Genomic DNA, 13398 nt, shown 5'->3' with positions numbered 1-13398 from the left:
ACTCTAACAATGAATTAATTATATCATCATTATTTCTCGCATCTGTTTCTGTTTATATTTTTCTGAAACACACAACACTGGACCAGACTCACTACTGTACTACGAAGGACAATAGTATAACACCCTTGCTGAAGTGTGGGCCTCTGCCTGTTAAACAGCGGGAATGTTTATGTTATTTATGGCCCATTTAGGAAGACAAGTTACCACTGTTATTCTCATCCTATCTCACCCTTGAGACCAATCCATGGATGGGAGGAGTGAAAGATGACGAGGCCAGAGGAATTGTGCCTCAGCTACAGTGTTTCAAGCACAACCTCAAAACCCGTGGAAACATACGAAATGCGGAAGCCAGCGTCAGTACAAGCGATCCTTGTCTCAAGAACAGATTTTACTGCAAGACAGGTCTATATACATCACAAATTTTCAGATACTTCTACAGTATGCTTCATTCAAATAACTAATATATTATACAGAGTCAGTCACGAGGAAAGGTAAAAAAATTTAGGATGTGAATTCTGAAATCATTCCGAGTCAGAAAGTTCATATGAATATGGATCCATTTTCAAACGGTTACGGAGATATGGCTCTTCGATTTCACAAAAACTTCTGGGATTCCATTGTACTAACTTGCATTTAGAGACAGATAACGGACAAATTTAAAGTTTATATTCACGTATGCATACACACCTAATATTCTAAATGTCGGGGTCGATGTTTTCGCACATTTTCAAAGGCATCTCCTTCTGCTTCAATGCAATGTTGCCCTCGGGTTTGAATCGCGCTCATTGCTCGGGAGAGTTACACATGGCTGTTCTTTATGCAGCATGCAGCATCCAAAATACGGTCGATTAGCACCTCTCTCGTTTCCACATTCCTTTGGTATATCAAGTCTTTCATATTGGCGTATTCTGCAGTCGAAAATTTATAAGGCATCTTGAAAAACATAACTTAACACTTCCGATAACTGTACCTGTATAACTACTGTACTGTAGGTAGCCGACTGAACTGCTGTGAGCTGATAAGTGATAGTGTATTTGTGTTATGTGCGAGTTCTGTTTCAATACATCAGACAAGGCAGGTGATTGAACATTTGTAATGCCCCCATCACCTGGTTTGTGAGGTGGATGAACTTATCTTGTCCACATCGCTCACAGTGCAGATTCCAATGTTACGTCATTCATTGCGATTCGTGACCTTGTCTCACATCTCACGTCAGCAGCATATGGTAACGTCTGATTCACATTGGGGCGAAACGTTTTACCAAAAAAAAAAAAAATGCAGCTAGCTCCACAATCGTTCGAAAACGGACCTATGTTCATATGAACTTTTTCACTCAAAATGGCCTAAGATATCATACCCTAAATTTTTTTACCTTTCCTCGTGAATCACCCTGTATAAAAACGCAAAATTTGATTCCAGTTAAGCCTAGTGACTGAGGCCCGACCTCAGTTGACTCAATCAGCTGCCACTGCATTGTAGCTTCTTGCAGAACCTATGCACTGTACTGCACACAGTGTTCATGAAGCAATTGAAAGGAATGGCAAAAGTTGTATGTGGAATTTTGTTTAGTCTTCTCGTTAGAGACCTTTGAATAGTATCCACAGTTCACATCATCAAAATATGAGCCTTTGAGTTTTAAGAACAAAGAGAAGTCACACAGTAAGTCTGGTGAAAACAGTGGACGCAACAGCGCTTATACTTTTTGCTTGCCATAAACTAACATTGGGAACCCAACGGCTTGGTGCATTGTTATGCAATAGGAATTCCTACAAGCTACTGAGCTTGAACACAATGGGTTCTCTGAAGCAAACATTTCAAAATCCCTACATGTGCACAATTCCCCTCATAGCATTGCATATCAGTCATTGATGATTACTTCCTGCTCCTTTTCAATGAACTCTCATGTTTGAATCATTTTTGCTAGGTTATGCATTGAGGTACAGAATTATAAAGTACGGTACCTACTGGTAATTTAAATACCAAATATGTACCTAATGGACTTTAATAAAGACAGTGATACTTATTGTATTAAAGAACAAAATTTAGTTAGAAGATGTCAGATGTTAGACGATATTAAGATATATAGATCATATGAGGAAACAAAGAGGAAGGAAGAAAATAGGAAAGACTGGAGAAAGCTGAGTTTGCAGTGAAAGACCTGCCCTTAGGCAGAATACTAAATGAATGAATGAATTATGAAATTCTAAGAATCTATTATTAATAAAATATAAGGGCCTATATATTTACTGATCTTATGAACTGCCGCTGCAGCCTCTGACTGCAATATTTGCATGAAGTTCACGTCAAAACTGTATCATACATACATATGTACAAACATTTTACATTTTTATCAATTTTATACGTTATTAATAGTGCTATTCAATAAACACAAAATATGTAACATGAGTTCTATGTATTTTATATTTATGTTTTATATTTTTACATACTATATTTTCGGCAAGTCAGCAAAACCATATACAAATCAGTCAAATTGAACATACCTCTTACAACAGTATTAGACTCTTGCTATATATAACTCATGATTTTAATTATTTTAATTTATTGTTACGTTTATCACAGTGAATACTACTGTATATTGGACCTACATTTTAGATATCGTTATAACATTTGAATGTCTGATGATGCCTTATAGGCGAAAATGTTCATATATTTTCTTTACAAGGGAACCTTCTTTCATGGTGAATTGAAAAGGTGGTAATGCTGTATATATTTGGAAAGAGGAGGCAAAGATAAGTCAGCAGGTGAAATTTTTTCTCCTGAGTTCCATAGGGACAAAAGTTACGGGATTGTTAATTTACATGACAGTCTGTGGGAAGTGACTCAATGTGCACACTTAAAGCAGAGCGGGTAGAAGAGAAAGTGACGCAACTTTCTCTAGTTCAGTGGTTCGTCACCGAGTGGTGCTAGCTCTGTTGTCTGACCCAGTTTTAGGATCACTATTCGAGCGAATGCAAAAGGTTTTAAAGAATAACCCATTAGATAAGAATGCATTGTAGAGTACTTGGTCGCGATATTTTACTTATTTAAAAAATGTAATATTACTACATTAACAAATTGTGAGCTATATAATACACCCCTGAATAGTAAATATAATAATTAACCGAAAATTGGAACATTGTGGCAGCTTCAGCCAGAAGTACAGCTTCGCAAAAATGAACATTTTTATGGCATTATAAAGTACGCATTGCTATGAAATTATGTTTTTTATACACAAGAAAGAATGTAATATAATAAAGGAGACACTTTATTTTCACCAATAGTTTTTATCTACTATTTACCAATTAGTTGCAGTTGTATCTGGTTTATACGTAATTCAGGGTGAACAAGAAATATTACTGCAATTCAGACATACAAATTAAACTTCGATATTATATCTATGATAATGCAAGTTTTGATCTTTTGAAATATCTAGGTTATTTTGTGTTTTGTAAAATTAAAACAATTGAGTAACACTGTATTAAGTTGTATGCTACTTATTGGAGAATATTAAATTAACTACTTTTCCATGAGACCAATTTACTTTCTCATATGCTTGATCAGAAATCTCTTATGTTGTGGAAACGTAATAAACAAATGTAATAAAATTGTAAATCAGATTAACCTGTAGCCTACATAAAAAGCAGCATTATACTGTATTTTTGTTACTGAAATAACTTTTTCGTTAATTACGACAGAAGTGCTATTATTAAAAATAAAATAATTAATAATTAAACATGTACTTTTAATGAAGTAGAAGTTAGGTGCTTGGGTTCAATTAGGGGTTCACAATTAGCACTTGCATACAGCACATTTTTTTAACCAGCACAGAGATTGAAAGTCTATGGTGATCATCACAAGATAATCATTTTATAATTCCGAAATGTGCTCTAGAGGATCCTGGTTAAATTTTTTCTGCCAGAATGTATTTAAATCTGCTATCCCACAAGAATGAATATATTTCGTGAGTGCTCTGAATCGTCATTCTAAATAATTCAAGTTTTCTTTCTTAGGCATACGTGTTCTTTGTGTTGTCAATTACTTGTAATATATTTTCTAAAATCGTGTAATGCTAGAACCCTTTGTACAGGGCAGAGGAGGGAGTCTTTGAGTTCATTGTATCTGCAAGGCCGTTCATTTACCTTGTGAATTCTTTTGTATTTTCACTTTCCTCGAACCCATCACGGTTTATGGCTCTAAAAAATGTATCGATTTTGAAAAACTCGCACTAAACAACTGAAATGCTGGTCTGGCGTTCATTCACTGGAAGAGATTACGAGCCACCGGCGTAGCTCTGTCTGCTAAAACACTTGCCTGGCGATCTGGAGTTGCGTTCGGGCGCGGGTTCAATTCCCGCTTGGGCTGATTACCTGGTTGGGTTTTTTCCGAGGTTTTCCCCAACCATAAGGCAAATGTCAGGTAATTTGTCGGCCTCATCTCGCTATCACCAATCCCATCGACGCTAAATAACGTCGTAGTTGATATAGCGTTGTTAAATAAACAAGTAAAAAAAAAAAAAAGATTACGGTCAAAGTAACTTGACAATAATTTTGGACATCCAGGTGTGGAGTAATGGCACATACATGCAAACAAGCACAAAATCAGATAAGATTTTCTTCTGATTTTCGGGTATCACGTCCAATTCTTTTTTTACTTGGTTATTTAATGATGCTGTATCAACTACTGGGTTATTTAGCTTTGATGGAATTGGTCATAGCCAGATGGTATTTGGTAAGGGTGCATTGTTATGAGAAAGGACTGGGTGGAGATTTTTTCTTCTTTTAATTTTTTAAGGTATCGAGACAAGTCCGGTTTTGGTCACCAGTTCTTCTGTGGAAGGCCTACCTTTTACCGTCAATAATAAATCTATTGGCTCTTACTATCAAAACCACAGTCTAAAAACGATCGCCACGCCAATGTTTCCCTCAAAATTATTCAGATCAACTTTACAGGGAGTTATACCTGAAAGCTTGATTTGCATAATACACGTCACTGTTCGTTAATAGAAAACCACAATTTAAGTCACACAGAGTAAGTGTGCATCAATGTTTTTTGCTTGATGGTTGTCAGCCCAGTTTGAGGTCTGTGGATATAGAGGGATTATTTTTCACTTATCACACTCACATGAAAAATAAATATGAAGGGTCAAGGGGAAGAACGTGCCAAGTTAGATTTTGTTAATTTTACAGGAGAGCATTTTTAAACTTTGTAAACTTGCCACGCCAAATCGAATTTGTAAATATTATCATTCCAAAAGCTTCAGTGAAACCTTGTCTTGTTTAAAATCTATTATATGAATAATATGCTGATAATATGATGTATATTTATTATAAAAAGCGAAAATGAAGGAAGAGTACAACATTTTCGGAGAAAAAATGTCAGGTTCATAACATAGCACTTTTTTACTAGTAATAAAAAATTAAGTTAATATCTAGTCAGACTATAGTAAGATTTAGTTTATTCAAAGTAGTACAAACATACAGATGACATTATTAAGACAGGGGGATTAAGTAATCAATAATAACATAATATCTCAAGTTCCATCCTTGTCTAAGTGTGGGGGAGATTTTCAAAATATTGTCGTGCTGCTGGGTTGGTGCATAAGTCTTTAAGCACTTGCAGATCGCAGTACTTATCTTTAGAAATCGGCAGCAAACCTAAAAAGGGAAGAGTCCATAATATTGTCGGGAATTAAAAGACCAAACAAAAAGGATGAATAATTAAATAATAATAAGCATACGCTTACCATTGTACGACTGCTGAGGTTTATCTAATTGCAATTCCCTAGACCTCTTGGACTTTGGTGGCAGAAATGGTTCAACACTCCATGCTCCTGTGTAGGAAAACTTATAACGTACCAAGGCGGGATGGTCTTCATCTATTCCAAAGGCTCTAATTGAGCACACTCCAAATGACATTTTTTTTTTCCTGTAGATCTTATCTAGGAAAGACGTCCAACTGAAGATAATCGATTTGTCTACTGAGACCACCTTCATTGGAGATGGTTTCCTGCTACAATTGCTGACATGATCCATCCAGTCATCCTGAAGTTGATCTTCAGCTTTTAAATTAATCAAGCCACAGTTTTTATCACATTCATTATAAGAATGTCCTCTGACAGGAAAAAAGTAATCAACCGATTTCAATCTCTTTTCTTGATGAACAGTGTGGTGGAAAAGTCTTAGAACAGTTGAATTCTTGTTCTGCCCTGAGCAAGAATCACAGAATAACTCCAGATTAGTAACATTGGGATCCAAAAAGTTGTGGACAAAATGGTGTAGGAAAGAAGAGACCTCATCACAACCTTTCTTGCCTACAGTTTCAGGATAAGCATAAGAAACACTGTCACCTATTGAGAGTACGTGGACGTTGAACATGAAAATAGATAGCTGTCGTTTGTATAGGGGAGAGTAGGGTAGTATCGGACATCGGGTAGTATCGGACAGTGCTTTTCTTCATCTACCACCATATGGTAGTACCTGAATGACATGGTTACGTTTCTCTATGCAACATCACAGAAACGTAACCATGTCAATCAGGTACTATCATCGTGTTGTTGATGAAAGAAACTCACTGTCCGATATTACCCGATGTCCCATACTACCTGACTCTCCCCTAAGCGTCATTTTAAGTTATGTTAGAACACTGATAGTTTTTTGAGTACTGGTAATCAAAAATAATAGCTTCTTTAGTACTTTAAGTTCTTCCCTGCTACATTTTTTTTGTGATGAATTTTTTCTTGTACCACGCTTTTGCTTGAACAAGATGTAATTTTCTTTTGAAACTCGATCTTCTTAATTTCTTGTTGGAGATTTCCTTTAGCTTTGCATCAGTTGTCTCTTTTGAAAGTTGACCTTCCAACTCCTTCGTTATTACTGCATACTTGTCGCACTCAGAGCAGGTGTCTGTTCGGGGCTATCCAAATAAGATATTAAAGTTTGTATTGAATGTTTTACGATATGTTTCATAAGATACACCAACATCAGGATATTTTACCCTGAAGATCTCATAAAGTTTAGTGATGAAAATTGTAGTGACTTTCTCTACCCTTCAGAGAAAGAATGTGATAATGAATAATTTGTTTTATTTTTGCGACATCTAATGAGGTCGATTAGTGTACTTTCCCCATTGGTCTCGAGGTGCACTGGTTGTACATCTTAATGACTCTAAAAAATAGTTTACTCCTCTCTATCCCATGCAAAGACAAAAAAGCATCTCGACAAACATCAGTTTCTTTTAGTATCTCATCAAATAAATAACGAACTCTGTAACAGTATGTTGCAGATTTTAGCTTGGGCTCTTGTTCATCGACCCTCAGTCTTCGATGATGTACAGGCACCACAGAAATGAGACCAAATAAAAAAATATTAATCTCATCATGAATCTTTCATTCTGCTGATTATTTGCCTAGGTTTCTCTAAATCAATAACATCAAAGCACTTTTTTTGCAGGTGCAAGGATTTCTAGTTTCATGGCTCTCCAATCTTAACTTTTTACTAACCTCAGTTATACGCCCAAGCTTTGGTGTTTTCATTGTATTATGCATTGATACCGATTACTGCATATCATCATCACTGACGTCACTCTCCATGATGACAGTGATATTATGTATTGATCACAAAACACAAGCTTATAATAAAGAGAAACTGAATATTTTATAAGCCATGGAAACTCAACAATGCACACAGCAGCTATAAATAAATGATTAACATTTGGAACAGAAGTTTGTCAATGATGATTATTATTAAAAGTTATTAATAAGCTAATATTCTGGACTAGACACGTTCTTTCTCTGTTTCATGAGGACTCAACATGTTCTTACCCTATTCATGATTTCTTTCATCCCAATTTTTCCTAAGATAAAACAGGTTTTTTCCTTTTTATTATGTGAGGGTCCAAAACTACATGTTCTAAGCTATAGAACTGTAGTGAAAACTAAATTTAAAAAAAGAATGGACTTGGCACGTTCTTCCCCTGGACTCATGCCACACTTGCCAAATCCAAGCCCGTGACACAAACAGCCCCAATATGACGAAAAATAAATAGACCTACTTAACTTCACTCAATGTGATAGACTATGTCATGAACTCATGAGAATCCAGATCAAAACTGAAACTGAACTTGAATAAACGGATAAATTATGTGTTTGTCCATTGTAGTGATTAAAATTTTAAATGAAACTGATACCTATTTGTAAACGACAATATAAATCAAAGCCAAACTGTTAGAAGAAGAAACAGTTTAATGCTGTAATTTTAATTCTCTGTAACTAGAAGCGAAATTGATATTATCAGCACTTATTAAAAATTTATTCAATTACAGATGCTATTGTTTCATCACTCTTGACGTGAAAGATGGAAAGCACTCTGCTTCACACTGAGGAAATGCAGTGTGCAGTGAGAGAGAGATAGAGAGCAATGACAGTAATAAAAGAGTGTACACTATTGGTTAGCATAATTGATTTTGTGATCAGCTTCACTAAAGAGCAGCCTATTTTAAATTTTTACTGCCGATATGCTTTTTGACATCTTATTTTACTTCCGGTATGTCATACCAGCCCAATTCGAACACTGGGTCGATCTGGTTGGCGAGTTGGTATAGCGCTGGCCTTCTATGCCCAAGGTTGCGGGTTCGATCCCGGGCCAGGCCGGTGGCATTTAAGTGTGCTTAAATGCGACAGGCTCATGTCAGTAGATTTACTGGCATGTAAAAGAACTCCTCCGGGACTAAATTCCGGCACATCCGGCGACGCTGATATAACCTCTGCAGTTGCGAGCGTCGTTAAATAAAACATAACATTTCGACCACTGGATGAATGTCTACAAAAGCAACTAGTTCAGAACTTATCTCATTATACACCATTAATAGGCTACATTTTGTACTATTTACTTTACAGTAGACCTATATCACTTTGATACACCGATGTGAGAAAAAAGGAAAAAATAATATATATGAATCATTACAAAGGAATAGCTGTTTTATGTTTATTTATGCAAAATTAATTATAGATACCTACATAAGTCATAGAATGTACAGGTGAAATCAGATTACATTACACATTTTTTGAGATTATAAAGATTATAGATGCAAATTAATGATTTCTTTTATGTACTATGTACATATTTCAATAGCCAATAGGTCAAGAAAATGAGAATGTCATTTGTAACACGATAGAACTTAGTTACCAGGTACTGTAAAATTATAATGAGAAACTATATTATGTTATTTTCTTGTAAATCAGATTTTAGTTATCTGAAGGACATTACCGGTAGTAACTGATCACAAGAATACTTTTCCTATAAGCTCAGATAAGTTCTGTTGTATTTATTTTTTTTAAGAATGATCTACTTTTGTGTTATGATCTTCAAAAGGGGACAGTTGCATTGGCAGATTTACCTTCAAAATGAACTACAGTATAGATAAATAATAAATAAGTAAATAAGTGGATAAACAGACAGACAAGTACATAAGTAAATAAGTAAGGTAAATAATAATAATAATAATAATAATAATAATAATAATAATAATAATAATAATAATAATAATAATAATAATAATATATAAATCCCATTTTCTCGAATGGTCTAGTAGTTACCATACATCCACTGTATGAGATATTTGTAGACTTAAAACCCAGTTTAGCGTAGATTGATTTTACTTCTTACTTCGAAATATGAAAAGCCTGAAATCCCACAAGGGCAATGACCTCCTACAGGAATGTAGGGTGAACTGAAAGTTTACTACACTTGGGGAGCCAGTCCAAGAGAGCTTACACTATACTTACAAACTAAACACATAAACAAACTATATAGGCTGAACACGAAAAACTATACAGACTAAACACATAAATCATGTACTTCTTAATACAGTGTATTAATTAAGTATGGAATATTGCTAATAACTCTTTACATATTAATTTTATGAAAAAAATACCTAAAACAAAAGTTGTTGGAGATAGCTAACTAAAACTTATTGCTGTGATCTCACAAAAGTATTGATTTATGTACAGTGTGTGGCAAAAAATAACACTTTTTTAAAATGGCATCCTATATTAAATTTTACATATTTGAAATCTCCATTCAATTTTACATACAAATATAAGTTTGACTCAGCGTAAATGATGAATACTCTCTTGTAAATGGTATGGTTCTTTCAAATGCTTTGATAATGTAACACAAAATAAATGTGTGTGTTCATATGGAATAGGCCATGAAACAAACAAAACAATAACATAAAGCTGGAAGACGAAAAACAGTTAGTTTACAGGTGATGAAAATGCCCTTGATATGATGTTATGCACTGAAGAAGATTCTCATAAGTCAGCCATATATCAGTATGGAAATTGTTGAAATCATAGAAATGGCATCCATATAAAATTCATCTTGTGCGAGAGTTAAATGAGGATGATTTTGATAGAAGGAATGAATTCTGTGAAACAATGATTGGGATGATAGATCAGAACCCCCACATTTTGAGAAGTGTATCATATTTTCAGATGAAACTTTCTCTCTACATGGCACTCTCCATCGCCATAACTGTCGGTATTGGTCTCCTCACAACCCCCATTGGATGGCAGAAGCACATACACAGTATCCATAAAAAGTCAATATCTGGGCAGGTTTAGTGGGAAGTAGCAAAATTGGTCCATTTTTCATAGACGGAAATTTGAACTCTAATAAGTATCAACAGCTTCTGCATGATGATGTTATCCCAGCTTATAGACAGTTGTTTCCTGGTGTGTGTCAAGAGAACATCTGGTTTCAACAAGATGGTGCACCTCCACATTATGGTAGAAGAGTAATGGATTTCCTCAACCAAATGTTCCCTCGTAGATGGATTGGAAGAAGAGGACACATTGAATAGCCAGATAGATCACCTCACTTCAAACCATTGGATTTCTTCCTGTGGGGTTATTTAAAGTCCAGAGTGTATCATGATAGACCGAACAATATTGAAGACCTGAAATTAAGGATTAGTAATGAGATGGAAGTGATTACTCCTGAAACTGTGAGAAAGTCAATGGACTGCTTTCGTGATAGACTGGGACATTGTTTGGCCGTGAATGGTTCTCATTTTGAACATTTGTTATAATTTTAAATATTCTCTGAAACAGTTATGTTATTGTTTTGTTTGTTTTATGGCCTGCTTCATATGAATGCACACATTTATTTTGTGTTACATTATCAAAGGATTTGAAAGAACCATAACATTTACAAGAGAGTAGCCTATTCATCAGTTATGCTGAATCAAACTTCGATTCGTATGTAAAATTGAATGGATATTTGAAATATGTAGAATTAAATATAGGGTGCCATTAAAAAAAAGTGTTATTTTTTTGTCACACTCTGTACATGAATCAATACTTTTGTGAGACCACAGCCATAAGTTTTAGTTCTCCAGTGGTGATATTCAAAAAGTTTAACAACCAGTTCCCTCATTCATGTGTATCTATGTTAAACATATACAGTATATGTCCATCGTAATTGCAAATATTATTTGATTGATTAAAGTTCTCGTTAACATAAAATTTACTTAGTCTTACGTTAAAAAGTGTTAAAATTGTTAAAAAAGGTATATACCTTCGACAGACGGCCCGTTTCGACGCTATGTCACGTCATCCTCAGTGTCTCTTGAACCACTGGTGATCTTGACTCTGCGATGTGCATTTGTCAATGGTAGGGGTGGGGGTGTGTTGTTCCTATGGTGGGGGCTGGCTGTTTGTGTCTTATGATGTATTATGACGTCGAAACAGATATGGAAATTTTACACATCACACCAAAAAGTTCACAGTTAAACATCCTAGAACAGTGCAAAATATATAAGAATACAATAGCATACCCACAATATATACTTAACACACAAACAGCCAGCCCCCACCATAGGAACAACGCACTCCCACTCCTACCATTGACAAATGCACATTGCAGAGTCAAGATCACCAGTGGTTCAAGAGACACTGAGGATGACGTGACATAGCATCGAAACGGGCCGTCTGTCGAAGGTATATACCTTTTTTAACAATTTTAACACTTTTTAACGTAATACTAAGTAAATTTTATGTTTGCAAATATTACCTAGAAATAATTTAACAACCAGTCAGAACCGGTATAAACTAGCCGAATATCACTGCTGGATATCTCCAACAACTTCTGTTTTTGCTATTTTTTCATGAAATTAATATATAGAGAGTTATTAGCAATATTCCATACTTAATTAACACACTGTCCGGCTATAAGATGATTACACAATGTTCACTGTAAATTAAATAAGCAATTTTCCAGAGCTGTGGATTGGTGAGAATTTCATATAGTGAGTGTTTTTCATTCTTTCCTGCAGTTTATGGTTTCTATTATTACTGTAAAGTGGGATGTGTTCCATTGTTTCTTCTTCTTCTTCTTCTTCTTCTTCTTCTGTTAAACATTTTTTACATAGTGGTGACTGGTAATTGAAAGCGATGCAAGTAAGCTTCCGTAACAAGGTGTCCAATTCTAGCCCATGCAACAAATGTTTGTCCTGTCTGGGAATATCATTGTAGATTTTAATGTTGTTGGGTTGTTTCAAAAAATTTTCATAGCGCTCTTCCTGTTTGTCTGTTTAACCAATCTTCTGTCCATTGTTTATTTGCTTATTTATCATATTAAGAATATTATTTATTATATTCTGTCAAGGGAATCTGTAGGTTGTGGTTTTGGTAAAAGGTTTGATGCAGTTTTTGCTATTTTATCTGCTGTCTCGTTACCTTGCACTCTACAGTGGCCTGGTATCCATTGAAAGGTGATATATTTACAGTACCATTTTTAGAAAGTAGATTTATTAATTGCACAATAGGCATAACTCTGAAAGCATAAGCAGTAGGTTTATATTTGACTGTTGTTTGAAGGCCTGTTTTTGAATCAGTAAATATGCAGATCTGTATATAATAAGAAGCTTTGCAGTATTGGAGAGCTGCACCAATAGCAAGTAACTCTGTGTCAAGGCTTGAAACAGAAGAGCATGGGATGAAGAACTTTTCTTATGTTGATGAGATGTAGTATCCAGCTCCAGACTTGTCTTCTTCAGATAGTGATTCATCAGTATATATATGAAAGTGGTCATCATATATTTCGTTGATCATCTCAAGTACTTCTGCCTTCAATATTTCACTGTTGGTTTGTTTTGTATTGCTGCTTGGCAGAGATGGAAAGACTCTTGTTTCGTTCATTCCCAAGCAGGTACCAGTATGTCATGGGCCACTGGGATCTTTGCTATGCTGTTTCTGTTCATTATGATGGGTGCTTGATTGATTGTATATCTGAAGGACTGTTTTGGAGCTTTGGGATCTGGATTCATTGCATGTAGTGGATGTTGTGGTGATGTTAACTGTAGTTTTTTTAATTTTGTGAGCATTCTTTTTTGTGTGTG

General features: G+C 35.1%; 1 protein-coding gene across 2 annotated transcripts in view; it reads left to right on the top strand.

Moving 5' to 3' along the window:
• The window catches only part of LOC138700194 (neurotrimin-like), a 712090-nt gene that overhangs the window by 683442 nt on the left and 15250 nt on the right, over window positions 1-13398 (top strand). The gene's annotated exons all lie outside the window — the stretch shown is intronic.

The sequence above is a fragment of the Periplaneta americana genome, chromosome 5 (assembly GCF_040183065.1).
Source record: "Periplaneta americana isolate PAMFEO1 chromosome 5, P.americana_PAMFEO1_priV1, whole genome shotgun sequence".
Taxonomy (NCBI): domain Eukaryota; kingdom Metazoa; phylum Arthropoda; class Insecta; order Blattodea; family Blattidae; genus Periplaneta; species Periplaneta americana.
The sequence above is the reverse complement of the archived record's forward strand: the minus strand, read 5'-3'. Positions and strand labels throughout refer to the sequence as shown.